General features: G+C 45.3%; 1 protein-coding gene across 1 annotated transcript in view; it reads left to right on the top strand.

The window, feature by feature from the left end:
• The first annotated feature begins 351 nt into the window (after positions 1-351).
• Positions 352-26,533, top strand: part of RNGTT (RNA guanylyltransferase and 5'-phosphatase) — a 502,134-nt gene continuing 475,952 nt past the window's right edge. The window contains exon 1 of the mRNA XM_056566087.1: positions 352-522. The gene's annotated coding sequence lies outside the window, so the exon portion shown is untranslated. The remainder of the gene's footprint in view (positions 523-26,533) is intronic.

Here is a 26,533-nt window from a genome sequence, read left to right as displayed (position 1 = left end):
TAATGGAATGCCCATAGAGTATAATGGGAAGTAGAATTTGAGCTCATTTGCACGTAAATCTGTGTTATTTAGGAAATTAAACTTTACTACAAGTTTTTCCCAGGTAGAGTAGCACATTGTAAAATGAACATTACCTGGGATTATATCTGTTTTTTTTGTAATACTATGAGAATGGTAGAATGGAATGCCCATAGATTATAATGGGAAGCAAAAATTGATGTGGTGTCTGAACTATTTAACATATCAAATAAATTTTTAGCAGGCATACTGTGCGAGTTATAGAAACATTTAAGTGTCCATCATATATAGACCCAGTCAGGTAGTAACTCACGATTACGATGTTCGTTTCAGGTTTATTCAGTTGCTTTTATTTTAGAAACTTCATCATGGATCTTCTAACAAAGTGAGCTTAACATATCAACAGACGAATCTAAGCGGAGATCTTCCTCCTGCTCAACACCTTGGGCGCAACAGCGTTTCGGGGGAATGCGCCCTTAGTCATGCGTACCAGGTGTGGAGAAGGTAAGGGTTATATAACAAAATAGATAAGCACCTGTTCACATAGATGTAGTAACAATAGAAAAAAATTGCATGCAATTACTTCAAAGTCAATTCACATTAAAGCGGTATTCCAGGCATTTTTTATTTTATTTGACTATGCTACAGGGGCTGTAAAGTTAGTGTAGTTCATAATATAGTGTCTGTACCTGTGTGTGACGTTTTCTCACAATTCTTATGCGATTTTCAGCCCACTATTTATTTTTACCAGCATACAAAATGACTGTTGTCTCAGATTTTTCAAAGCTTGCAATGCGGCCGAGACCTGACTCACTAGTCAGCTGATGACAGGGTGCCTGTCTGCTTCAATGGGTGGAGCGATCAATCTGCAACTAATGCAACAGCTGTAGGCACCCTGATTGAAAACCACAGGTCTTTTGTTTCAATGGAAATACCAGTTCACAAAAACTAGCCAAAGTATTACGGTAATCTCACAACATAGCCATTTAGCCCGAAGACAGATCCTTCCTAAGCATGTCCATTACTGTCTGCCAGGTACATACTAAAATCATACTATGGTGGATAACCCCTTTAATTTAAAAGTGCTATCATGCTATAAAAATTGTTTAAAACTACATATTTTGTTCAAACCATGCGAAAAAACGCTATCCAATTGTTACGCCGAGCGCTCCGGGTCCCCGCTCCTCCCCGGACCGCTCACAGTGTTCTCCTGTTCGCAGCGCCCCGGTCAGACCCGCTGACTGGGTGCGCTGCGATAATGTTCCCAGCCGGGATGCGATGCGGGACGCGCCTGCTTGCGGTGCGCATCCCGACCCGCTTACCAGACTCGCTCCCCGTCTGTGCTGCCCCGGCGTGCGCGCCGGGTCTTTGCGATTTAAAGGGCCGGTGCGCCACTGATTGGCGCATGGGTTTTAATTAGTGTCTTCACCTGTCCCAATATTACCTCACTTCCCCTGCACTTCCTTGCTGGATCTTGTTGCCATTGTGCCAGTGAAAGCGTTCCTTGTGTGTTCCTAGCCCATCGTGGCTTTAACCAAGAAAAATGCCAATCCTAAGTCCTGGTCTCCCCAAGCGGAAGACGCATTTAAGCATCTCAAGTCTGCCTTTTCTTCTGCTCCCGTGCTCTCCAGACCTGACCCATCTAAACCCTTTCTATTGGAGGTAGATGCCTCCTCTGTGGGAGCTGGAGCTGTCCTTGTACAAAAAAATTCTTCCGGGCATGCTGTTACTTGTGGTTTCTTTTCTAGGACCTTCTCTCCGGCGGAGAAAAACGACTCCATTGGTGATCGAGAACTACTGGCCATAAAACTGGCTCTCGAGGAATGGAGGCACCTGCTGGAGGGATCCAGTTACCCAGTTATTATATAGACCGATCACAAGAATCTCTCTTATCTTTAGTCTGCCCAACGGCTGAACCCTCGCCAGGCTAGGTGGTCGTTGTTCTTTGCCCGTTTTAACTTTGAGATTCATTTTCGCCCCGCTGACAAGAACATTAGGGCTGACGCTCTCTCTCGTTCCTCGGATGCCTCTGAAATGGAAGCTTCCCCGCAACACATTATTCCTCCTGACTGTCTGATCTCCGCTTCTCCAGCTTCCATCAGACAAACTCCTCCAGGAAAGACCTTCGTCCCTCCACGCCAGCGCCTCAGGATTCTCAGGTGGGGACACTCCTCTCACCTCGCCGGTCATACTGGCATCAAAAAATCCGTCCAGCTCATCTCTCGTTTTTATTGGTGGCCTACCCTGGAAGCTGATGTTGCTGATTTTGTCCGGCCTTTTACAGTCTGTGCCCGGGACAAGACCCCTCGCCAGAAGCCTGCCGGTCTCCTCCATCCTCTGCCTGTTCCTGAGCGACCATGGTCTCAGATTGCAATGGACTTTATTACTGACTTACCTTTATCCCATGGCAACACAGTTATTTGGGTGGTCGTTGATCGTTTCTCCAAGATGGCACATTTTATCCCTCTTCCAGGTCTTCCTTCTGCGCCTCAGTTGGCGAAACAATTTTTTGTGCACATTTTTCGCCTTCATGGGCTTCCTACTCATATCGTCTCGGATAGAGGCGTTCAATTTGTGTCGAAATTCTGGAGGGCCCTCTGTAATCAGCTTAAAATCAAATTAAACTTCTCGTCTTCTTATCATCCCCAATCCAATGGGCAAGTGGAAAGAGTTAATCAGGTTCTTGGTGACTATTTGCGACATTTTGTTTCCTCCCGCCAGGATGACTGGGCCGATCTCCTACCATGGGCCGAATTCTCGTACAATTTCAAAGTCTTTGAGTCTTCCGCTAAATCTCCATTCTTTGTGGTGTACGGCCGTCACCCTCTTCCCCCCCTCCCCACTCCCACGCCTTCTGGTTTGCCTGCTGTTGATGAGGTGACTCGGGACTTCTCCACCATCTGGAAAGAGACTCAAAAATCTCTCCTACAGGCCTCATCCCGGATGAAGAAACATGCCGACAAAAAAAGAAGAACTCCTCCTGTCTTTTCTCCTGGAAACAAAGTGTGGCTCTCCGCCAAGTATGTCCGCTTTCGTGTCCCCAGTTATAAACTGGGACCACGTTATCTTGGTCCTTTTAAAATCAAATGCCAAATCAACCCTGTCTCCTACAAACTCCTTCTTCCTCCTTCTCTCCGTATTCCTAATGCTTTTCATGTCTCTCTCCTTAAACCACTCATCCTTAACCGCTTCTCTCCTAAGGTTGTTGCTCCTACTCCTGTTTCCGGGTCCTCTGACATCTTCTCGGTTAAAGAAATTCTGGCATCCAAGACGGTCAGAGGTAAAAAAAAAATTCTTGTAGATTGGGAGAATTGCGGCCCAGAGGAGAGGTCATGGGAACCCGAGGACAACATCCTTGACAAGGACCTTATCCACAAATTCTCAGGTTCTAAAAAGAGGGGGAGACCCAAGGGGGGGGGGGGGGTTACGCCGAGCGCTCCGGGTCCCCGCTCCTCCCCGGAGCGCTCACAGCATTCTCCTGTTCGCAGCGCCCCGGTCAGACCCGCTGACCGGGTGCGCTGCGATAATCTTCCCAGCCGGACCCGGTGCGCATCCCGACCCGCTTACCAGACTCGCTCCCCGTCTGTGCTGCCCCGGCGTGCGCGCCGGGTCTTTGCGATTTAAAGGGCCGGTGCGCCACTGATTGGCGCATGGGTTTTAATTAGTGTCTTCACCTGTGTACTTCCCTATATTACCTCACTTCCCCTGCACTTCCTTGCCGGATCTTGTTGCCATTGTGCCAGTGAAAGCGTTCCTTGTGTGTTCCTAGCCTGTGTTCCAGACCTCCTTGCCGTTGCCCCTGACTACGATCCTTGCTGCCTGCCCTGACCTTCTGCTACGTCCGACCCTGCTATTGTCTAATCCCTTGTACCGCGCATATCTCAGCAGTCAGAGAGGTTGAGCCGTTGCCGGTGGATACGACCTGGTTGCTACCGCCGCTGCAAGTCCATCCCGCTTTGCGGCGGGCTCTGGTGAAAACCAGTAGCAACTTAGAACCGGTCCACCGACACGGACCACGCCAATCCCTCTCTGACACAGAGGATCCACCTCCAGCCTGCCGAGTCCTGATACCAATTCTGTAATCCAGTAACATTCTCTCTGCAGTAAGCTCCTTTTATTAAGATTTTGTTTGCCGACTCTGGGACCTCGTCCAGTATTAACCATTTAAGTGCTGTAATAGAATGACCACATTCACGAAAGTGCCTAGCAACAGTACTCTCTCCATAACTCGATACCTCCATTTTTTCTGTTCTCAGAAATTTACAGACTTGTGTTCAGTGAGACGGGTTTTGATCATCCTGGCTGTTTGTCTGATATACCGTATTTATCGGGGTATACCACGCACCGGCCTATAACACGCACCCTCATTTTACCAAGAATATTTGGGTAAAAAAAGTTTTTACCTAAATATCCTTGGTAAAATGAGGGTGCGTGTGTGCATGCGTATACCCCGATACACCCCCAGGAAAGGCAGGGGGAGAGAGGCCGTCACTGTACGCTTATCTCCCCCTGCCTTTCCTGGGGTCTAGAGCACAGCTGCCGGCCCTTCTCTCCCCCTGGCTATCTGCGCCGCTGCCCGTTCTCTCCCCCTGACTATCGGCGCCGGCAATGGGGCAGCGGCGCCAATAGCCAGGGAACACAGGCTCCGGGTCCCCACTCCTCCCCCGAGCGCTCACAGCATTCTCCTGTTCGCAGCGCCCCGGTCAGACCCGCTGACTGGGTGCGCTGCGATAATGTTCCCAGCCGGGATGCGATTCGCGATGCAACAGGTAATTATACAACCGGGGATGGGGGAGGCAACGGGGCAGCGGTGCTGGCAATGGGTGCCGCTGCCCCTTCTCTCCCCCTGTCTGTCGGCGCCGCTGCCCCATTGCCTCCCCCATCCCCGGTTGTAAAATTACCTGTTGCTGGGGTTGGCTGCTTCAGGCCTCCGGTGTGCGTCCCCTGCGTCGTTGCTATGCGCTGCAAGACGCAATGACGTCACCGATAGCCAGGGGGAGAGAATGGGCAGCAGCACTGATAGCCAGGGGGAGAGAACGGGCAGCGGCACCGATAACCAGGGGGAGAGAAGGGCCGATAGCAGGGCTCTAGACCCCAGGACAGGCAGGCAACACCCGCTTTAAATCACTGAACTGCAGCGGCTTATCGGCGTATAACACACAGGTAGACTTTAGGCTAAAAATTTTAGCCTAAAAAGTGCGTGTTATACGCCGATAAATACGGTAAGTAAGTCTGCACGGACATTTGAGCATGTATATAAAATTTTTTGTTGTACAGGTATAGAAACCTTTATGCATAATTAGATGACCTTTTGAAGGGTGGTTAAACTTTTCTCATTTAATTATGCCACTACAATGGGCGCAATTTAACCCCTTAATGACAATGTACATAAATGTACGTCATGGTGCCGTGGTACTTCACGCACCATGACGTACATTTACGCGCCGCCATGACCGCGAGCACCTGAGCGGTGCTCGCGTCATGCACAGCAGCCGGGACCTTATGCAGATGTCCGCCATTACCCGCCGGTAATGACGGACATCCGCGATCGCGCGGATGTCCGCAATTAACCCCTCAGATGCCGTGATCAATACAGATCACCGCATCTGCGGCAGTGCAGTACTTTGAATGGATGATCGGATCGCCCGCATCGCTGCCGCGGGCATCCTGTCTTCCAGCATGGCAGCCGGAGGTCCCCTCATCTGGCTTCGACTGTCTCTCGAGGTCTTCTGCTCTGGTCTGAGAACGAGCAGACCAGAGCAGAAGATCACCGATAATACTGATACTGCATAGCACTGAACAGTATTAGCAATCAACTGATTGCTATAAATAGTCCCCTATGGGGACTATTAACCCCTTAAGGACGCAGGACGTACTCAAACGGCCCCTTTTCCGAGTCCTTACGGACTCAGGACGTTTGAGTACGTCCTGTCAAATCCCGGCCCCCCCGTCGCTAGCCGGAGGGGAGCCGGTGCCCGATGCCTGCTGAAATCGTTCAGCAGGCATCGCGGCATATCGCCCAGGGGGGTCATGATGACCCCCCATGTCAGCGATGGCCGCAGATCGCTGGACAATTCAGCCCAGCGATCTGCGGCAGATTCCGGGTCAATCGGGTCTCCAGTGATCCGGAATTACAGGCTGTTCGGGGCAGTCTCTGACGGCCCCGAACAGCCATGGCCAGTAGGGGTGAGGTGGGACTGGTACCACCTCACGATCGCCCTGATTCGTCGCCCGGTTTACCGGCTGACCAATCAGGGCACCTGCTGCGGGTGTCACTCCCGCAACCCGCTCCGCCCCTCTTTCGGAGCATGTGAGCGGGTGCGGGAAGAAGTCCCCAGGAGCTGGGGACCCCGATCCCCGGCGTCAATGTTGGGATCGTGGCCCCAGGAGCGGCGGCTACACGTGTGCTGGAGCAGCAGTAGGTGGTGAGTGACAGCCTCCTGCTGTTGCTTAGCAACAGCTCCCAGCATGCAAAAAGGGCATGCGGGGAGCCGTAGTTATGCAACAGCAGGAGGCAGACCACCACAACTCCCAGCATTCCCTTATGGGCATGCTGGGAATTATAGTTTTGCAACAGCTGCAGGCACATTTTTTCTATGGAAAAGTGTACCTTTAGCTGTTGTAGTGGTGCATCTGCTGGTTGCATAACTACAACTCCCAGCATGCCCGTTGTCTGTCGGTGACTGCTGAGAGTTGTAGTTTTGCAACAGCTGAAGGCACACTGGTTGTGAAACACTGAGTTAAGTAGCAAACCAGTGTGTCTCCACCTGTTGCATAACTACAATCCCCAGCATCCCCAGCCAAAGTAGTATGCCTCCAGCTGTTGCATAACTGCAACTCCCAGCATGTACGGTCTATCAGTGCATGCTGGGAGTTGTAGTTTTGCAACAGCTGAAGGCACACTGGTTGCAAAACACTGAGTTTGTTACCAAACTCAGTGTTTCACAACCAGTGTGCCTCCAGCTGTTGCAAAACTACAACTTCCAGCATGCACTGATAGACCGTACATGCTGGGAGTTGTAGTTTTGCAACAGCTGGATGTTCCCCCTCCCCAATGTGAACGTACAGGGTACACTCACATGGGCGGAGGTTTACAGTAAGTATCCGGCTGCAAGTTTGAGCTGCGGCAAATTTTCTGCCGCAGCTCAAACTGCCAGCGAGAAACTACTGTGAACCCCTGCCCGTGCACTACACTACACTAACACACAATAAAATAAAAAGTTAAAAAACTCTACATATACACATACCCCTACACAGCCCCCCTCCCCAATAAAAATGAAAAACATCTGGTACGCCACTGTTTCTAAAACGAAGCCTCCAGCTGTTGCAAAACAACTACTACAGTATTGCCAGACAGCCACTGACTGTCCAGGCATGCTGGGAGTTTTACAACAGCTGGAGGCACCCTGTTTGGGAATCACTGGTGTAGAATACCCCTATGTCCACCCCTATTCAAATCCCTAATTCAGGCCTCAAATGCGCATGACGCTCTCACTTTGGAGCCCTGTCGTATTTCAAGACAACAGTTTAGGGTCACATATGGGGTATCGCCGTACTCGGGAGAAATTGTGTTACAAATTTTGGGGGGTATTTTCTGCTATTACCCTTTTCAAAAATGTAACATTTTTGGGAAACCAAGCATTTTAGGTAAAAATTTTTTTTTTTTTTTACATATGCAAAAGTCGTGAAACACCTGTGGGGTATTAAGGTTCACATTACCCCTTGTTACGTTCCCCGAGGGGTCTAGTTTCCAAAATGGTATGCAATGTGTTTTTTTTTTTTCTGTTCTGGCACCATAGGGGCTTCCTAATGGTGACATGCCCCCCAAAAACCATTTGTCGCTCCTTCCCTTCTGAGCCCTCTACTGCGCCCTCTGAACAATTAACATAGACATATGAGGTATGTCCTTACTCGAGAAAAATTGTGTTTCAAATACAAGTAAAAATTTTCTCCTTTTTACCCCTTGCAAAAATTCAAAAATTGCGTCTACAAGAACATGCGAGTGTAAAAAATGAAGATTTTGAATTTTCTCCTTCACTTTCCTGCTATTCCTGTGAAACACCTAAAGGGTTAAAACACTTACTGAATGTCATTTTGAATACTTTGGGGGGGGGGGTGCAGTTTTTATAATGGGGTCATTTGTGGGGTATTTCTAATATGAAGGCCCTTCAAATCCAATTCAAAACTGAACTGGTCCCTGAAAAAGAGTGAGTTTGAAAATTTTGTGAAAAATTTGAAAAATGCTGCTGAACTTTGAAGCCCTCTGGTGTCTTCCAAAAGTAAAAACTCATAAATTTTATGATGCAAACATAAAGTAGACATATTGTATATGTGAACCCCAAAAAAATGTATTTCGAATATCCATTTTCCTTACAAGCAGAGTGCTTCAAAGTTAGAAAAATGCTAAATTTTCATTTTTTTCATCAAATTTGGGGATTTTTCACCAAGAAAGGATGCAATTTCCCTCAAAAATTTACCACTATGTTAAAGTAGAATATGTCACGAAAAAACAATCTCGGAATCAGAATGATAAGTAAAAGCATTCCAGAGTTATTAATGTTTAAAGTGACAGTGGTCAGAATTGCAAAAAACGGCCGAGTCCTTAAGGTGAAAAAGGGCTAAGTCCTTAAAGGGTTAAAGTGTAAAAATAAAAGTAAAAAAATGTAAAATAAAAAAGTAAAAAAAATTTGAAATATCCCCTCCCCCAATAAAAAAGTAAAACGTCAGTTTTCCCCATTTTACCCCCCAAAAAGCGTAAAAAAATTAATTAATACACATATTCGGTATCGCCGCTTGTGTATAAGTCTGAACTATTAAAATATATAAGAAGTGTAAATTAAAAAGTTAAAAAAAGTTTTTAAAAAAATGAAAAATCCCCTCCCCCAATAAAAATGTAAGTTGTCCCTTCTTCTCATTTTACTCCCAAAAAGCGTAATTTTTTAAAATAAACATATTTGGTTTTGACGCGTGCATAAATGTCCAAACTATCAAAACATCATGTTAATGATCCCGTACGGTGAACGGTGTAAACGTAACCCCTTCAAGACGGAGCCCATTATGGCCTTAAGGACCGGAGCGTTTTTTGCACATCTGACCACTGTCACTTTAAACATTAATAACTCTGGAATGCTTTTAGTTATCATTCTGATTCCGAGATTGTTTTTTCGTGACATATTCTACTTTAACATAGTGGTAAATTTTTGTCGATACTTGCATTCTTTCTTGGTGAAAAATCCGTAAATTTGATGAAAAATTTGAAAATTTAGCATTTTTCTAACTTTGAAGCTTTCTGCTTGTAAGGAAAATGGATATTACGAATACATTTTTTTGGGTTCAAATATACAATATGTCTACTTTATGTTTGCATCATAAAATTGACGTGTTTTTACTTTAGGAAGACACCAGAGGGCTTCAACGGTCAGCAGCAATTTTCCGATTTTTCACAAAATTTTCAAACTCTGTATTTTTCAGGGACCAATTCAGGTTTGAAGTGGATTTGAAGAAGGGACTTCGTATTAGAAATACCCCATAATTGACCCCATTATAAAAACTACACCCCCCAAAGTATTCAAAATGACATTCAGTCAGCGTTTTAACCCTTTAGGTGTTTCACACGAATAGCAGCAAAGTGAAGGAGAAAATTCACAATCTTCATTTTTTACACTCACGTTCTTGTAGACCCAATTTTTGAATTTTTACAAGGGGTAAAAGGACAAAATTTTTACTTGTATTTGTAGCCCAATTTCTCTCGAGTAAGGACATACCTCATATGTCTATGTAAAGTGTTCGGCGGGCGCAATAGAGGGCTCAGAATGGAAGGAGCGACAAGGGGATTTTGGAGAGTACGTTTTTCTGAAATGGTTTTTGGGGGGCATGTTGCATTTAGGAAGCCCCTATGGTGCCAGGACAGCAAAAAAAAACCCACATGGCATACCATTTTGGAAACTAGACCCCTCGGGGAACGTAACAAGGGGTTAAGTGAACCTTTATACCACACAGGTGTTTCACGACTTTTGCATATGTAAAAAAAAAAAAAAATTTTTTTACCTAAAATGCTTGTTTTCCCCCAAATTTTTTTTTTAAAAGGGTAAAAGCAGAAAATACCCCTCCAAAATTTGTTAGGCAATTTCTCCCGAGTACGGCGATACCCCATATGTGACCCTAAACTGTTGCCTTGAAATACGACAGGGCTCCAAAGTGAGAGCGCCATGCGCATTTGAGGCCTAAATTAGGGATTGCATAGGGGTGGACTAAGGGGAATTCTACGCCAGTGATTCCCAAACAGGGTGCCTCCAGCTGTTGCAAAACTCCCAGCATGCCTGGACAGTCAATGGCTGTCCGACAATACTGGGAGTTGTTGTTTTGCAACAGCTGGAGGCTCCGTTTTGGAAACAGTGGCGTACCAGACGCTTTCATTTTTATTGGGGAGGGGGGCTGTGTAGGGGTATGTGTATATGTAGTGTTTTTGACTTTTTATTTTATTTTTTGTTAGTGTAGTGTAGTGTTTTTAGGGTACAGTCGCACGGGCGGGGGTTCACAGTAGTTTCTCGCTGGCAGTTTGAGCTGCGGCAGAAAATTTGCGGCAGCTCAAACTTGCAGCCAGATACTTACTGTAATCCTCCGCCCATGTGAGTGTACCCTGTACATTCACATGGGGGGGGGACATCCAGCTGTTGCAAAACTACAACTCCCAGCATGCGCTGACAGACTGTACATGCTGAGAGTTTTAGTTTTGCAACAGCTGTAGGCACACTGGTTATGTATCACAGAGTTTGTGACCTAACTCAGTGTTTCACAACCAGTGTGCCTCCAGCTGTTGCAAAACTACAACTCCCAGCATGTACGGTGCATGGTGTACATTGACTGCTGAGAGTTGGAGTTTGAAACAGCTGGAGGCACACCGGTCGTGAAACACTGAGTTAGGTAAAAAAAACACCTCTAAGTTTCACAACCAGTGTGCCTTCAGCTGTTGCAAAACTACAACTCTCAGCAGTCACCAACAGCCAACGGGCATGCTGGGAGTTGTAGTTATGCAACCAGCAGATGCACCACTACAACTCCCAGCATGCACTTTAGCTGTTTGTGCAAGCTGGGAGTTGTAGTTATACAACAGCTGAAGGTACACTTTTCCATAGAAAAAATGTGCCTCCAGCTGTTGCAAAACCATAAGTCCCAGCATGCCCATAAGGGAATGCTGGGAGTTGTGGTGGTCTGCCTCTTGCTGTTGCATAACTACAGCTCCCAGCATGCCCTTTTTGCAGTGTAACTCACCTCCATCGATCCAGCCGCATGAGGTCAGTCCCTCGTTGTCGCCGCTGCTCCTGGGGCCCCGATCCCAACATTGATGCCGGGGATCGGGGTCCCCAGCACCCGGGGTGCACATCCCGCACCCGCTCACGTCCTCCGGAAGAGGGGCGGAGCTGGTGCGGGAGTGACACCCACAGCAGGCGCCCTGATTGGTCGGCCGGTAATCCGGCCGACAAATCAGGGCGATCGTGAGGTGGCACCAGTGCCACCTCACCCCTGCAGGCTCTGGCTGCACTGGAGACCCGTTTGACCCGGAATCGCCGCAGATCGCTGGACTGAATTGTTAATTGTTGGACTATGTCCTGAAGAGGTTAAAAAGAAAAGAAAAATAGAAAAGTATCTAGCCATGGGTATCATTTTAATCGTATTGACCCACAGAATAAAGAACACATGAAATTTGTACAATAAAGTGTACAGTGTGAAAACAAAACCCTGCAAAATTGTGGTTTTCATTTAAATATCCTCCCTAAAAAATAATAATTTGGGTTTGCCATACATTTTTGGGTAAAATGAGAGATTTCAAAGTACAGTTGATCATGCAAAAAACAAGCCCTTACATGGGTCTGTAGATGGAAATATAAAAGAGTTATGGATTTTAGAAGGCGAGGAGGGAAGAAACAAAAAAATAAAATTGGCCTTGTCCTTAAGGTCAAGATGGGCTTGGTCCGGGACCCGTGGCTAATAGCGCGTCGCATTGATCGCGGTGCCGCGTGCTATTAACCCTTTAGACGCGGCGTTCAAAGTTGAACGCCGCGTCTTAAGTGAAAGTAAAACAATGCCGGTTAGCTCACGGGGCTTTTCGTGATGGCAACGGTGAAATCGCGGCATCATGAACAGCTGTGACACAGCAGGAGGGTCCCTTACCTTGCCTCCTGGTGTCCTACCGCCTAATGAGCAGTCAAGCGGCAGAATCATTGATCAATGGTTTCCTATGAGAAACCATTAATCAATGTAAAAGATCAGTGTGTGAAGTGTTATAGCCCCCTATGGGAGCTATAACACTGCAAAAACAAAGTGGAAAAAAAAAGTTTATAAAGATCACCTTCCCTAATAAGTTTGAATCACCCCCCTTTTCCCACTAAAAAAAAACAAAACAGTGTATATAAAAATAAACATATGTGGTATCGCCGCATGCAGAAATGTCCGAATTATAAAAATATATCCTTAATTAAGTCGCACGGTCAATGGCATACGCGCAAAAAAAAATTCCAAAGTCCAAAATAGTCTATTTTTGGTCACTTTTTATATCATGAAAAAATGAATGAAAAGCAATCAAAAAGTCCGATCAATACAAAAATGATATCGGTAAAAACCTTCAGATTACGGTGCAAAAAATGAGCCCTCATACCGCCCCATAGGCGGAACAATTAAAAAGTTATAGGGGTCAGAAGATGACAATTTTAACCCCTTAAGGACCGAGCCCTTTTTCACCTTAAGGACCAGAGCGTTTTTTGCAATTCTGACCACTGTCACTTTAAACATTTATAACTCTGGAATGCTTTTAGTTATCATTCTGATTCCGAGATTGTTTTTTCGTGACATATTCTACTTTAACTTAGTGGTAAAATTTTATGGTAACTTGCATCCTTTCTTGGTGAAAAATCACCAAATTTGATGAAAAAAATGAAAATTTTGCATTTTTCTAACTTTGAAGCTCTCTGCTTGTAAGGAAAATGGATATTCAAAATATATATTTTTTGGGTTCACATATACAATATGTCTACTTTATGTTTGCATCATAAAATTTATGAGTTTTTACTTTTGGAAGACACCAGAGGGCTTCAAAGTTCAGCAGCAATTTTGAAATTTTTCACAAAATTTTCAAACTCGCTATTTTTCATGGACCAGTTCACGTTTGAAGTGGATTTGAAGGGCCTTCATATTAGAAATGCCCCATAAAAGACCCCATTATAAAAACTACACCCCCCAAAGTATTCAAAATGACATTCAGTAAGTGTATTAACCCTTTAGGTGTTTCACAGGAATAGCAGCAAAGTGAAGGAGAAAATTCAAAATCTTCATTTTTTACACTCGCATTTTCTTGTCGACCCAATTTTTGAATTTTTGAAAGGGGTAAAAAGGAGAAAATTTTTACTTGTATTTGAAACCCAATTTCTCTCGAGTAAGCACATACCTCATATGTCTATGTTAATTGTTCAGCGGGCGCAGTAGAGGGCTCAGAAGGGAAGGAGCGTCAAATGGTTTTTGGGGGGCATGTCACCTTTAGGAAGCCCCTATGGTGCCAGAACAGCAAAAAAACACACATGGCATACCATTTTGGAAACTAGACTCCTCAGGGAACGTAACAAGGGGTAAAGTGAACCTTAATACCCCACAGGTGTTTCACGACTTTAGCATATGTAAAAAAAAATTATATTTTTTTTACCTAAAATGCTTGGTTTCCCAAAAATTTTACATTTTTAAAAAGTGTAATAGCAGAAAATACCCCCCAAAATTTGAAACCCAATTTCTCTCGATTCAGAAAACACCCCATATGGGGGTGAAAATTGCTCTGCTGGCGCACTACAGGTCTCAGAAGAGAAGGAGTCACATTTGGCTTTTTGAAAGCAAATTTTGCTCTGGGGGCATGTCGCATTTAGGAAGCCCCTATGGTGCCAGAACAGCAAAAAAAAAAACACATGGCATACCATTTTGGAAACTAGACCCCTCGGGGAACGTAACAAGGGGTAATGTGAACCTTAATACTCTACAGGTGTTTCACGACTTTTGCATATGTAAAAAATTTTTTTTATTTTTTACCTAATATGCTTGGTTTGCCAAAATGTTAACATTTTTAAAAAGGGTAATAGCAGGAAATACCCCCCAAAATTTGAAGCCCAATTTCTCCCGATTCAGAAAACACCCCATATGGGGGTGAAAAGTGCTCTGCTGGCGCACTACAGGTCTCAGAAGAGAAGGAGTCACATTTGGCTTTTTGAAAGCAAATTTTGCTCTGGGGGCATGCCGCATTTAGGAAGCCCCTATGGTGCCAGAACAGCAAAAAAAAACACATGGCATACCATTTTGGAAACTAGACCCCTCGGGGAACGTAACAAGGGGTAATGTGAACCTTAATACCCTACAGGTGTTTCACGACTTTTGCATATGTGAACATTTTTTATTTTTTTTTTACCTAAAATGCTTGGTTTCCCAAAATTTTTACATTTTTAAAAAGGGTAATAGCAGAAAACACCCCCCAAAATTTGAAGCCCAATTTCTCCCGATTCAGAAAACACCCCATATGGGGGTGAAAAGTGCTCTGCTGGCGCACAACAGGTCTCAGAAGAGAAGGAGTCACGTTTGGCTTTTTGAAAGCAAATTTTGCTCTGGGGGCATGCCGCATTTAGGAAGCCCCTATGGTGCCAGGACAGCAAAAAAAAAACACATGGCATACCATTTTGGAAACTAGACCCCTCGGGGAACGTAACAAGGGGTTAAGTGAACCTTTATACCCCACAGGTGTTTTATGACTTTTGTATATGTAAAAAAAATTTTTTTTTTTAACCTAAAATGCTTGTTTTCCCAAAAATTTTACATTTTTAAAAAGGGTAATAGCAAAAAATACCCCACAAAATTTGAAGCCCAATTTCTCCCGAGTACGGCGATACCCCATATGTGGCCCTAAACTGTTGCCTTGAAATACGACAGGGCTCCAAAGTGAGAGTGCCATGCGCATTTGAGGCCTAAATTAGGGATTGCATAGGGGTGGACATAGGGGTATTCTACGCCAGTGATTCCCAAACAGGGGGCCTCCAGCTGTTGTAAAACTCCCAGCATGCCTGGACAGTCAGTGGCTATCTGGCAATACTGGGAGTAGTTGTTTTGCAACAGCTGGAGGCTCCGTTCTGGAAACAGTGGCGTACCAGACGTTTTTCATTTTTATTGGGGAGGGGAGGGGGGCTGTGTAGGGGTATGTGTATATGTAGTGTTTTTTACTTTTTATTTTATTTTGTGGTAGTGTAGTGTAGTGTTTTTAGGGTACAGTCACACGAGCGGGGGTTCACAGTAGTTTCTCGCTGGCAGTTTGAGCTGCGGCAGAAAATTTGACGCAGCTCAAACTTGCAGCCGGATACTTACTGTAATCCTCCGCCCATGTGAGTGTACCCTGTACGTTCACATTGGGGGGGGAACATCCAGCTGTTGCAAAACTACAACTCCCAGCATGGACGGTCTATCAGTGCATGCTGGGAGTTGTAGTTTTGCAACCGCTGGAGGCTCCGTTTTGGAAACAGTGACGTACCAGACGTTTTTCATTTTTATTGGGGAGGGGAGGGGGGCTGTGTAGGGGTATGTGTATATGTAGTGTTTTTTACTTTTTATTTTATTGTGTGTTAGTGTAGTGTAGTGTTTTTAGGGTACAGTCGCATGGGCGGGGGGTTCACAGTAGTTTCTCGCTGGCAGTTTGAGCTGCGACAGAAAATTTGCCGCAGCTCAAACTTGCAGCCGGATACTTACTGTAATCCTCCGCCCATGTGAGTGTACCCTGTACATTCACATTGGGGGGGGAAACATCCAGCTGTTGCAAAACTACAACTCCCAGCATGTACGGTCTATCAGTGCATGCTGGGAGTTGTAGTTTTGCAACAGCTGGAGACACACAGGTTGTGAAACACCGAGTTTGGTAACAAACTCAGTGTTTTGCAACCAGTGTGCCTTCAGCTGTTGCAAAAGCTACAACCCCCAGCATGTACGGACAGCGGAAAGGCATGCTGGGTCTTGTAGTTATGCAACAGCCGGAGGCATACTACATTGGCTGGGGATGCTGGGGATTGTAGTTATGCAACAGCTGGAGACACACTGGTTTACTACTTAACTCAGTGTGCCTTCAGCTGTTGCAAAACTACAACTCTCAGCAGTCACCAACAGCCAACGGGCATGCTGGGAGTTGTGGTTATGCAACCACCAGATGCACCACTACAACTCCCAGCATGCACTTTAGCTGATTGTGCAAGCTGGGAGTTGTAGTTACACAACAGCTGAAGGTACACTTTTACATAGAAAGAATGTGCCTTCAGCTGTTGCAAAACTACAAGTCCCAGCATGCCCATAAGGGCATGCTGGGAGTTGTGGTGGTCTGCCTCCTGCTGTTGCATAACTACAGCTCCCAGCATGCCCTTGTTGCATGCTGGGAGCTGTTGCTAAGCAACAGCAGGAGGCTGTCACTCACCCCCAACGATCCAGCAGCACAGGTCAGTCCCTCGTCGTCTCCGCCGCCGCCGCTGCTCCTGGGGCCCCGATCCCAACAGGGACGCCGGGGATCGGGGGCCCCAGCACCGGGGGTCGTCTTCCCGCACCCGCTCACGTCCTCCGGAAGAGGGGCGGAGCGGGTTGCGGGAGTGACACCCGCAGCAGGCGCCCTGATTGGTCGGCCGGCCGACGAATCAGGGCGATCGTGAGGTGGCACCAGTGCCACCTCACCCCTGCTGGCAATGGCTGTTCGGGGCCGTCTCTGACGGCCCCGATCAGCCAGTAATTCCGGGTCATCGGGTCACTGGAGACCCGATTGACCCGGAATCTGCCGCAGAACGCTGGACTGAATTGTCCAGCGATCTGCGGCAATCGCCGACATGGGGGGACATAATGACCCCCCTGGGCGATATGCCGGGATGCCTGCTGAACGATTTCAGCAGGCATCCGGCTCCGACTCCCCTCCGGCTAGCGGTGGGGGCCGGAAATGCTCAGGGCGTATCCATACGCCCTCGGTCCTTAAGGACTTGGAAACGGGGGCGTATGGATACGCCCTATGTCCTTAAGGGGTTAAACATATACATTTTCCTGCATGTAGTTATGATTTTATAACAAGACAAGAGACTCATATTATGCAAATTACTTTCTTTTTACTACTGCAGCAGCAACCAATCAAGTAACAAAAAGAAAGAAAAAACTTATAATATGTAAATGAGGTATAGACAGTTCTCAAATCAGCACATAGCATAGTCCATAAAACCTCTGCATCTAACTGTAACTTCCTCTTTCTTGCTGCTGCCAGTGGCTACAAGATAAGTACAATTTTTCTATCCACATTTTGTAAACCTTATATATTATTTGATATTTAACCCCTTAAGGACGCAGGACGTACTCAAACGTCCCCTTTTCCGAGTCCTTAAGGACTCAGGACGTTTGAGTACGTCCTGTCAAATCCCGGCCCCCCGCCGCTAGCCGGAGGGGAGCCGGTGCCCGATGCCTGCTGAAATCGTTCAGCAGGCATCGGGGCATATCGCCCAGGGGGGTCATTATGCCCCCCCATGTCGGCGATGGCCGCAGATCGCTGGACAATTCAGTCCAGCGATCTGCGGCAGATTCCGGGTCAATCGGGTCTCCAGTGACCCGGTGACCCGGAATTACAGGCTGTTCGGGGCCGTCTCCGACGGCCCCGAACAGCCAGAGCCTGCAGGGGTGAGGTGGCACTGGTGCCACCTCACGATCGCCCTGATTCGTCGGCCGGATTACCGGCCGACCAATCAGGGCGCCTGCTGCGGGTGTCACTCCCGCAACCCGCTCCGCCCCTCTTCCGGAGGACGTGAGCGGGTACGGGACGTGCACCCCGGGTGCTGGGGACCCCGATCCCCGGCGTCAATGTTGGGATCGGGGCCCCAGGAGCGACGGCCGCGGCGGAGACGACGAGGGACTGACCTGTGCGGCGAGGATCGTTGGAGGTGAGTGACAGCCTCCTGCTGTTGCTTAGCAACAGCTCCCAGCATGCAAACAGGGCATGCTGGGAGCTGTAGTTATGCAACAGCAGGAGGCAGACCACCACAACTCCCAGCATGCCCTTATGGGCATGCTGGGACTTGTAGTTTTGCAACAGCTGGAGGCACATTTTTTCTATGGAAAAGTGTACCTTCAGCTGTTGTGTAACTACAACTCCCAGCTTGCACCAACAGCTAAAGTGCATGCTGAGAGTTGTAGTAGTGCATCTGCTGGTTGCATAACTACAACTCCCAGCATGCCCGTTGGCTGTCGGTGACTGCTGGGAGTTGTAGTTTTGCAACAGCTGGCGGCACACTGAGTTATGTAGCAAACCAGTGTGTCTCCAGCTGTTGCATAACTACAGTCCCCAGCATCCCCAGCCAAAGTAGTATGCCTCCAGCTGTTGCATAACTAGGAACTAAGACCCAGCATGCCCTTCCGCTGTCCGTACATGCTGGGGGTTGTAGCTTTTGCAACAGCTGAAGGCACACTGGTTGCAAAACACTGAGTTTGTTACCAAACTCTGTGTTTCACAACCAGTGTGCCTCCAGCTGTTGCAAAACTACAACTCCCAGCATGCACTGATAGACCGTACATGCTGAGAGTTGTAGTTTTGCAACAGCTGGATGTCCCCCCCCCCCCAATGTGAATGTACAGGGTACACTCACATGGGCAGAGGATTACAGCAAGTATCCGGCTGCAAGTTTGAGCTGCGGCAAATTTTCTGTCGCAGCTCAAACTGCCAGCGAGAAACTACTGTGAACCCCCCGCCCGTGCGACTGTACCCTAAAAACACTACACTAACACACAATAAAAAGTAAAAAACACTACGTATACACATACCCCTATACAACCCCCCTCCCCTCCCCAATAAAAATGAAAAACGTCTGGTACGCCACTGTTTCCAAAACGGAGCCTCCAGCGGTTGCAAAACTACAACTCCCAGCATGCACTGATAGACCGTACATGCTGGGAGTTGTAGTTTTGCAACAGCTGGACGTTCCCCCCCCCCCCCCCCCAATGTGAACGTACAGGGTACACTCACATGGGCGGAGGATTACAGTAAGTATCCGGCTGCAAGTTTGAGCTGCGGCTCAAACTGCCAGCGTGAAACTACTGTGAACCCCCGCCCATGTGACTGTACCCTAAAAACACTACACTACACTAACACACAATAAAATAAAAAGTAAAAATCACTACAAATACACATACCCCTACACAGCCCCCCTCCCCAATAAAAATGAAAAACGTCTGGTACGCCACTGTTTCCAAAACGGAGCCTCCAGCTGTTGCAAAACAACTACTCCCAGTATTGCCAGATAGCCACTGACTGTCCAGGCATGCTGGGAGTTTTACAACAGCTGGAGGCACCCTGTTTGGGAATCACTGGCGTAGAATACCCCTATATCCTCCCCTATGCAAGTCCCTAATTTAGGCCTCAAATGTGCATGGCGCTCTCACTTTGGAGCCCTGTCGTATTTCAAGGCAACAGTTTAGGGTCACATATGGGGTATCGCCGTACTCGGGAGAAATTGTGTTACAAATTTTGGGGGGTATTTTCTGCTTTTACCCTTTTTAAAAATGTAAAATGTTTGGGAAAAGAGGCATTTTAGGTAAAAAATTTTTTATTTTTTTTACATATGCAAAAGTCGTGAAACACCTGTGGGGTATTAAGGTTCACTTAACCCCTTGTTACGTTCCCCGAGGGGTCTAGTTTCCAAAATGGTATGCCATGTGTTTTTTTTTTTGCTGTCCTGGCACCATAGGGGCTTCTTAAATGCGGCATGCCCCCAGAGCAAAATTTGCTTTCAAAAAGCCAAATGTGACTCCTTCTCTTCTGAGACCTGTAGTGCGCCAGCAGAGCATTTTTCACCCCCATATGGGGCGTTTTCTGAATCGGGAGAAATTGGGCTTCAAATTTTGGGGGGTATTTTCTGCTTTAACCCTTTGTAAAAATGTAAATTTTTTGGGAAACCAAGCATTTTAGGTAAATTTTTTTTTTTTTTTTTACATATGCAAAAGTTGTGAAACCCCTGTGGGGTATTAAGGTTCACTTTACCCCTTGTTACGTTCCTCAAGGGGTCTAGTTTCCAAAATGGTATGCCATGTGTTTTTTTTTGCTGTCCTGGCACCATAGGGGCTTCCTAAATGCGGCATGCCCCCAGAGCAAAATTTCCTTCAAAAAAGCCAAATGTGACTCCTTCTCTTCTGAGACCTGTAGTGCGCCAGCAGAGCACTTTTCACCCCCATATGGGGTGTTTTCTGAATCGGGAGAAATTGGGCTTCAAATTTTGGGGGGTATTTTCTGCTTTAACCCTTTGTAAAAATGTTAATTTTTTGGGAAACCAAGCATTTTAGGTAAATGTTTTTTTTTTTTTTACATATGCAAAAGTTGTGAAACCCCTTTGGGGTATTAAGGTTCACTTTACCCCTTTTTACGTTCCCCAAGGGGTCTAGTTTGCAAAATGGTATGCCATCTGGGGTTTTTTGCTGTCCTGGCACCATAGGGGCTTCCTAAATGCGGCATGCCCCCAGAGCAAAATTTCCTTCAAAAAAGCCAAATGTGACTCCTTCTCTTCTGAGACCTGTTGTGCGCCAGCAGAGCACTTTTCACCCCCCTATGGGGTGTTTTCTGAATCGGGAGAAATTGGGCTTCAAATTTTGGGGGGGTATTTTCTGCTATTACCCTTTTTAAAAATGTAAAACTTTTGGGAAACCAAGCATTTTAGGGAATTTTATTTTTTATATTTTTTTACGTATGCAAAAGTTGTGAATCACCTGTGGGGTATTAAGGTTTACTTTACCCCTTGTTATGTTCCCCGAGGGGTCTAGTTTCCAAAATGGTATGCCATGTGTTTTTTTTTTTGCTGTTCTGGCACCATAGGGGCTTCCTAAATGTGACATGCCCCCCAAAAACCATTTGTCGCTCCTTCCCTTCTGAGCCCTCTACTGCGCCCGCCGAACAATTAACATAGACATATGAGGTATGTGCTTACTCGAGAGAAATTGGGTTTCAAATACAAGTAAAAATGTTCTCCTTTTTACCCCTTGCAAAAATTCAAAAATTGGTTCTACAAAAACATGCGAGTGTAAAAAATGAAGATTGTGAATTTTCTCCTTCACTTTGCTGCTATTCCTGTGAAACACCTAAAGGGTTAAAACGCTGACTGAATGTCATTTTGAATACTTTGGGAGGTGCAGTTTTTATAATGGGGTCATTTATGGGGTATTTCTAATATGAAGGCCCTTCAAATCCACTTCAAACCTGAACTGGTCCCTGAAAAAAAGAGAGTTTCAAAATTTTGTGAAAAATTGGAAAATTGCTGCGGAACTTTGAAGCCCTCTGGTGTCTTTCAAAAGTAAACACTTGTCAATTTTATGATGCAAACATAAAGTAGACATATTGTATAAGTGAATAAAAAAAAAAAATATTTTGAATATCCATTTTCCTTACAAGCAGAGAGCTTCAAAGTTAGAAAAATGCAAAATTTTTCATCAAATTTGGGGATTTTTCACCAAGAAAGGATGCAAGTTACCACAAAATTTTACCACTAAGTTAAAGTAGAATATGTCACGAAAAAACAATCTCGGAATCAGATTGATAACTAAAAGTATTCCAGAGTTATAAATGTTTAAAGTGACAGTGGTCAGAATTGCAAAAAATGGCTGAGTCCTTAAGGTGAAAAAGGGCTCAGTCCTTAAGGGGTTAAGCATAATTCATTATATTCATCTGTTTCATTATCTCATTTATTATATTAGATTATTTATTATATTATTTATATTTGTCTATTTTTATATATGTTTCTTATTCTTAGGTTCCTGGTATATTAATTTCTATCTATATACAGTACAGACCAAAAGTTTGGACACACCTTCTCATTAAGAGTGTTCTTTATTTTCATGACTATGAAAATTGTAGATTCACAGTGAAGGCATCAAAACTATGAATTAACACATGTGGAAATATACATAAAAAAGTATGAAAATATGTCATATTCTAGGTTCTAGCCACCTTTTGCTTTGATTACTGCTTTGCACACTCTTGGCATTCTCTTGATGAGCTTCAAGAGGTAGTCACCTGAAATGGTCTTCCAACAGTCTTGAAGGAGTTCCCAGAGATGCTTAGCACTTGTTGGCCCTTTTTGCCTTCACTCTGCGGTCCAGCTCACCCCAAACCATCTCGATTGGGTTCAGGTCCAGTGACTGTGGAGGCCAGGTCATCTGGCGCAGCACCCCATCACTCTCCTTCTTGGCCAAATAGCCCTTACACAGCCTGGAGGTATGTTTGGAGAAATTGTCCTGTTGAAAAATAAATGATGGTCCAACTAAACGCAAACTGGATGGAATAGCATGCCGCTGCAAGATGCTGTGGTAGCCATGCTGGTTCAATAGGCCTTCAATTTTGAATAAATCCCCAACAGTGTCACCAGCAAAGCACCCCCATACCATCACACCTCCTCCTCCACACCAGCACACCTGTGAAGTGAAAACAATTTCAGGTGACTACCTCTTGAATCTCAACAAGAGAATGCCAAGAGTGTGCAAAGCAGTAATCAAAGCAAAAGGTGGCTAATTTGAAGAACCTAGAATATGACATATTTTCAGTTGTTTCACACTTCTTTGTTATGTATATAATTCCACATGTGTTAATTCATAGTTTTAATGCCTTCAATGTGAATCTACAATTTTCATAGTCATGAAAATAAAGAAAACTCTGAATGAGAAGGTGTGTTCAAACATTTGGTCTGTACTGTATGTTTTCCATCTTTGTTATTTCATTAATACTGATTCATATGATTCCTTTTTTTTCAGATAAGGACTTTTATTTCTTTAGTTTTTCCTTCCCTACTCTAGTATCGGTGCCACATCAGTATCTACTTATAATACATTGTTTCACTGCCTATCGTTTTCCCCCTTCCCCTTTTCTCTCTTAGTTACATTAACTGTCTCGTGTGCAGCTCAGATTATCTTCAGTGACGCACTTTTTATTCTGTTTCGTGCTCTGCTCAGATCCCTGCAGTGACGCACTTGTTTTTCAGCTTGTTGTCAGCTGATCCCTGCCGTCCTCTTCTTCCTGTCGGCTTGCGCTCTCCCTATGCGTATTGCGCAGCTGACAGTGTAGAAGATGCGTTCACGGCTCTCTCTCTCAACGTTGTATATATACATTGTATATATATATATTTTTTATGTATCCTACAGTTGTATTTACTTTTAGATCATATTCTGTTTAATATATTGTCATATTTGAAATGGACACACAATCCCTTTCATTTCTGGATGTGTTGGTCCAGAAGGATACTGATGGTTCCCTATCCACCACTCTCTATAGCAAATCTTCAGCTAACAACAGTTTGCTACATTGGTCCTCATTCCATCCACAAGCATCACGGAAGGGCATTCCCAACGGCCAATATTTTAGGGTCCGGAGGAATTGTTCCAATGACTCTGAATTCCACCGGGAGGCCAGAAAATTGCTTTCGCCAACGCGGTTATCCAGACGCTGTTCTAACCCCAGCATTTAAACATGCACAAGATCAAGACCGCAGTGATCTTCTAACCCCTCAGACACAACAACAGAGTGAGACGGTCACTCGTATTATTGCCACCTATGATGACCACTCAACTCTGATTTATAACATCTTACAGAGACATTGGTCTATTCTCCAAACTGATCCACTCCTTGATAGGGTTGTATCTCCCCGACCTTTAATTACTTACCATAAAGGGAGAAGTTTGCAAGATCGTTTGGTACACAGTCACTACTCTCGACCAACTCCACCTGGTTCATGACTGGAACGACGCATCTGTGGCAACTTTGCCTGTAGCGGATGCCGTGCCTGTCCATAAATGATGAGAACTAAATCTATAACTAGTTCTTCCACAGGTGAGAGGTATGACATCAGGGACTTCGGTAACTGCCGCACTAAGGGGTTAGTGTATATATGCCAGTGTAGCTGCCCAATGGACTACATTGGCAAAACTATCCGTGAATTTAGGAGGAGGGTCTGCGAACATTTAAATGATATTAATCATCATCGCACCACTCCTATTTCCAGGCATGTACATGAAAACCACAATGGGGACCCTAGACATCTGAAATTCTCTAACCTCGAAGTTGTACGCCCTTCACCACGGGGAGGGGACTTTGATAAGTTCCTCCTACAAAAGGAATCTCGGTGGATTTTTTGTTTCAAATCCACCACGCCACTGGGCATGAATGAAATTCTGTCTTATACCTGTTTCATTTAAATACTCATAATCATGAGCCGCTCCGGCTATGGATCAATCACGGGAATAAAATAAGATATTCCCTGTGATACATTTGGTCCAGTAGTCGACTAGTCCACAGCCATCTTAATCTGCACTTAACAGTGCTGTTTTCATTGACCCCTGACTGACCTGAGGTCAGAGACTAACTAATAGGGGAGCTCTGGATATACAATAACCTTGTTCTCCCTAGTCTATTTCAAAATATTGGATTAATTAATTTGTATCTGGAATACACTTTAATACTAAAAATGGATTGCAAATAAAAAAAAAAAAAAATTCCTTCCCCGAGATATACATAGGACATTACTCAGGGAAAATAGCTGTCATGAATCCCCTCATGAAGCATTCATGTTAATAACGTGTCTCCTCCATGTTAAATATCTTTAATTATTAAATACATCTCTATACTTAGAAAATAGTTAATGGGAATAATTACACCATTACTAGGTGAGAATCGGAGATCCGCACATCACATTCACATCCCGGAGATCAGGAGCATGCGCACAGCAGACGGTACGGCTGCATGAAACCTACTAAGTCTGGAATAATCCATTCTGCGCATGCGCTACATCGGGACTTGGTGTGCAGGAGCCGATGACGCCTACCAAAGGTCATGTGATCGGCAAGTGAGATCACGTGACTATCGCTTCATCGGCTAACAATGCGGAAGTGCCCTCCGGGACCACACAGCCTGACTGGAACAAGCATTCGTCTCCCGGGAGGTGACGTTACTTACGTTACTTACAGGTGAGTAGAGTCAGCATCCGGCCAAGTCATTGGCCGGCTTTACCGCCACTCACAGGTCTAACACCAGACCGATTGGTCAGATAAGATTGCGGGCATGTATTTAAGGAGGGACATTTGAACTTACCAACATGGCGCTCGGGACCACCAGACAGCATTGTCATCTCCAGGCCATCTGATCATCCATACCGATCATGAATTTATCTACTGCCCCCTACTGTCCCCTGATGATTGGGGCAAGAAACGCGTCGGGTTTGTACTAATCTACACTTGCCATACATGGGGCCCAGATAAGTACTTTTAACATTTGTACTAAGTGACACATCTGATTCATTGATTAATATTTTTTTCTACATCTGGGATTTAGATTTACAGACATAGTGGTGGTTCTCTGTCTTTTGATATGTTATGTACATGCAATACTCTGTTATGTGGGATTTAAATTTACAGACATAGTGGTGGTTCTCTGTCTTTTGATATGTTATGTACATGCAATACTCTGTTATGTGATAACACCATTCGTTAGGAGGTTCATCTGTTTCCTTAAGTAGTTACCATCTGTTCTGGTTTATTTTGGGATTGAAACAGGGACATCATCTGTCTCTACAAACCAAAAACTATCTACTTTGGTTTATTTGTAAAGTAGATAGGGACATTATCCTTGCTTTATACCTGAGGGTTAGCAATAGGACACCTATATACTTAGGATTTCTTCCCTTCTCCTGTCCAACATAGACTAGACATTATCAATTAGTGAGACAGAGAGCCTCCTTACTGTGTTACAGACAGGGTCTCAATAGGCCACCTCAGGGGTAGGTTCCTGTGCGGGAACGTCCTTATAAGGACGTCTACCCCGCCTAGGTATAGGGGTAGTATCAGGGACCTAGCATCAGGGCAAGGAGGTAGAGGCCGTCCATCCATAAGGCCAATTACTCCCCTAGGCCCTTTCCCTCCCCTTCCAACCCACCCCATCCCCCATCTTACCCTCAGTGCTGTGTCTGTGCTCTATTTGTGGCAAGTCTCCAGATCGGTGGAGCAAAATAATATTGCATTATACCGTAGTTGGGAATTAATGGTCCCAAGGTGAGCTTTTTTTTTTTATCACAGTATTTTTTCACATTTTTCTTGATTTATAAATTTTTTCTTCACATTTTTCTATGATTTTCTTTTTGGCATTTTAGTGTAAGAACTAATAAAAGTTAGATTCTAGTGTCCTTTCTGTGATTCCCCTAATATATTGTCAATACTACTCTATTATTCTGCTAGCTTATATTTCCTACTAGCTGAGTACCCGGCGTTGCCCGGTTTTTCCTTCCTCATCCTGGTTGGGGGAGGAAAATCAACAAAGGAGGAAGCTTTTTACTTCAAATCCCATCCCCATATATTGTTGTCATATCCCAACCCCATATCCCGTCCTCATACCCCGAACCTCCTATCCCGTCCTCCTAAACCAGATTCTTTCAATACCTCTAGTTCTTCCTCAGAGGATTCCTCTAATCCCTCT

The sequence above is a fragment of the Hyla sarda genome, chromosome 3 (assembly GCF_029499605.1).
Source record: "Hyla sarda isolate aHylSar1 chromosome 3, aHylSar1.hap1, whole genome shotgun sequence".
In the NCBI taxonomy this organism is placed as follows: domain Eukaryota; kingdom Metazoa; phylum Chordata; class Amphibia; order Anura; family Hylidae; genus Hyla; species Hyla sarda.
The sequence above is the reverse complement of the archived record's forward strand: the minus strand, read 5'-3'. Positions and strand labels throughout refer to the sequence as shown.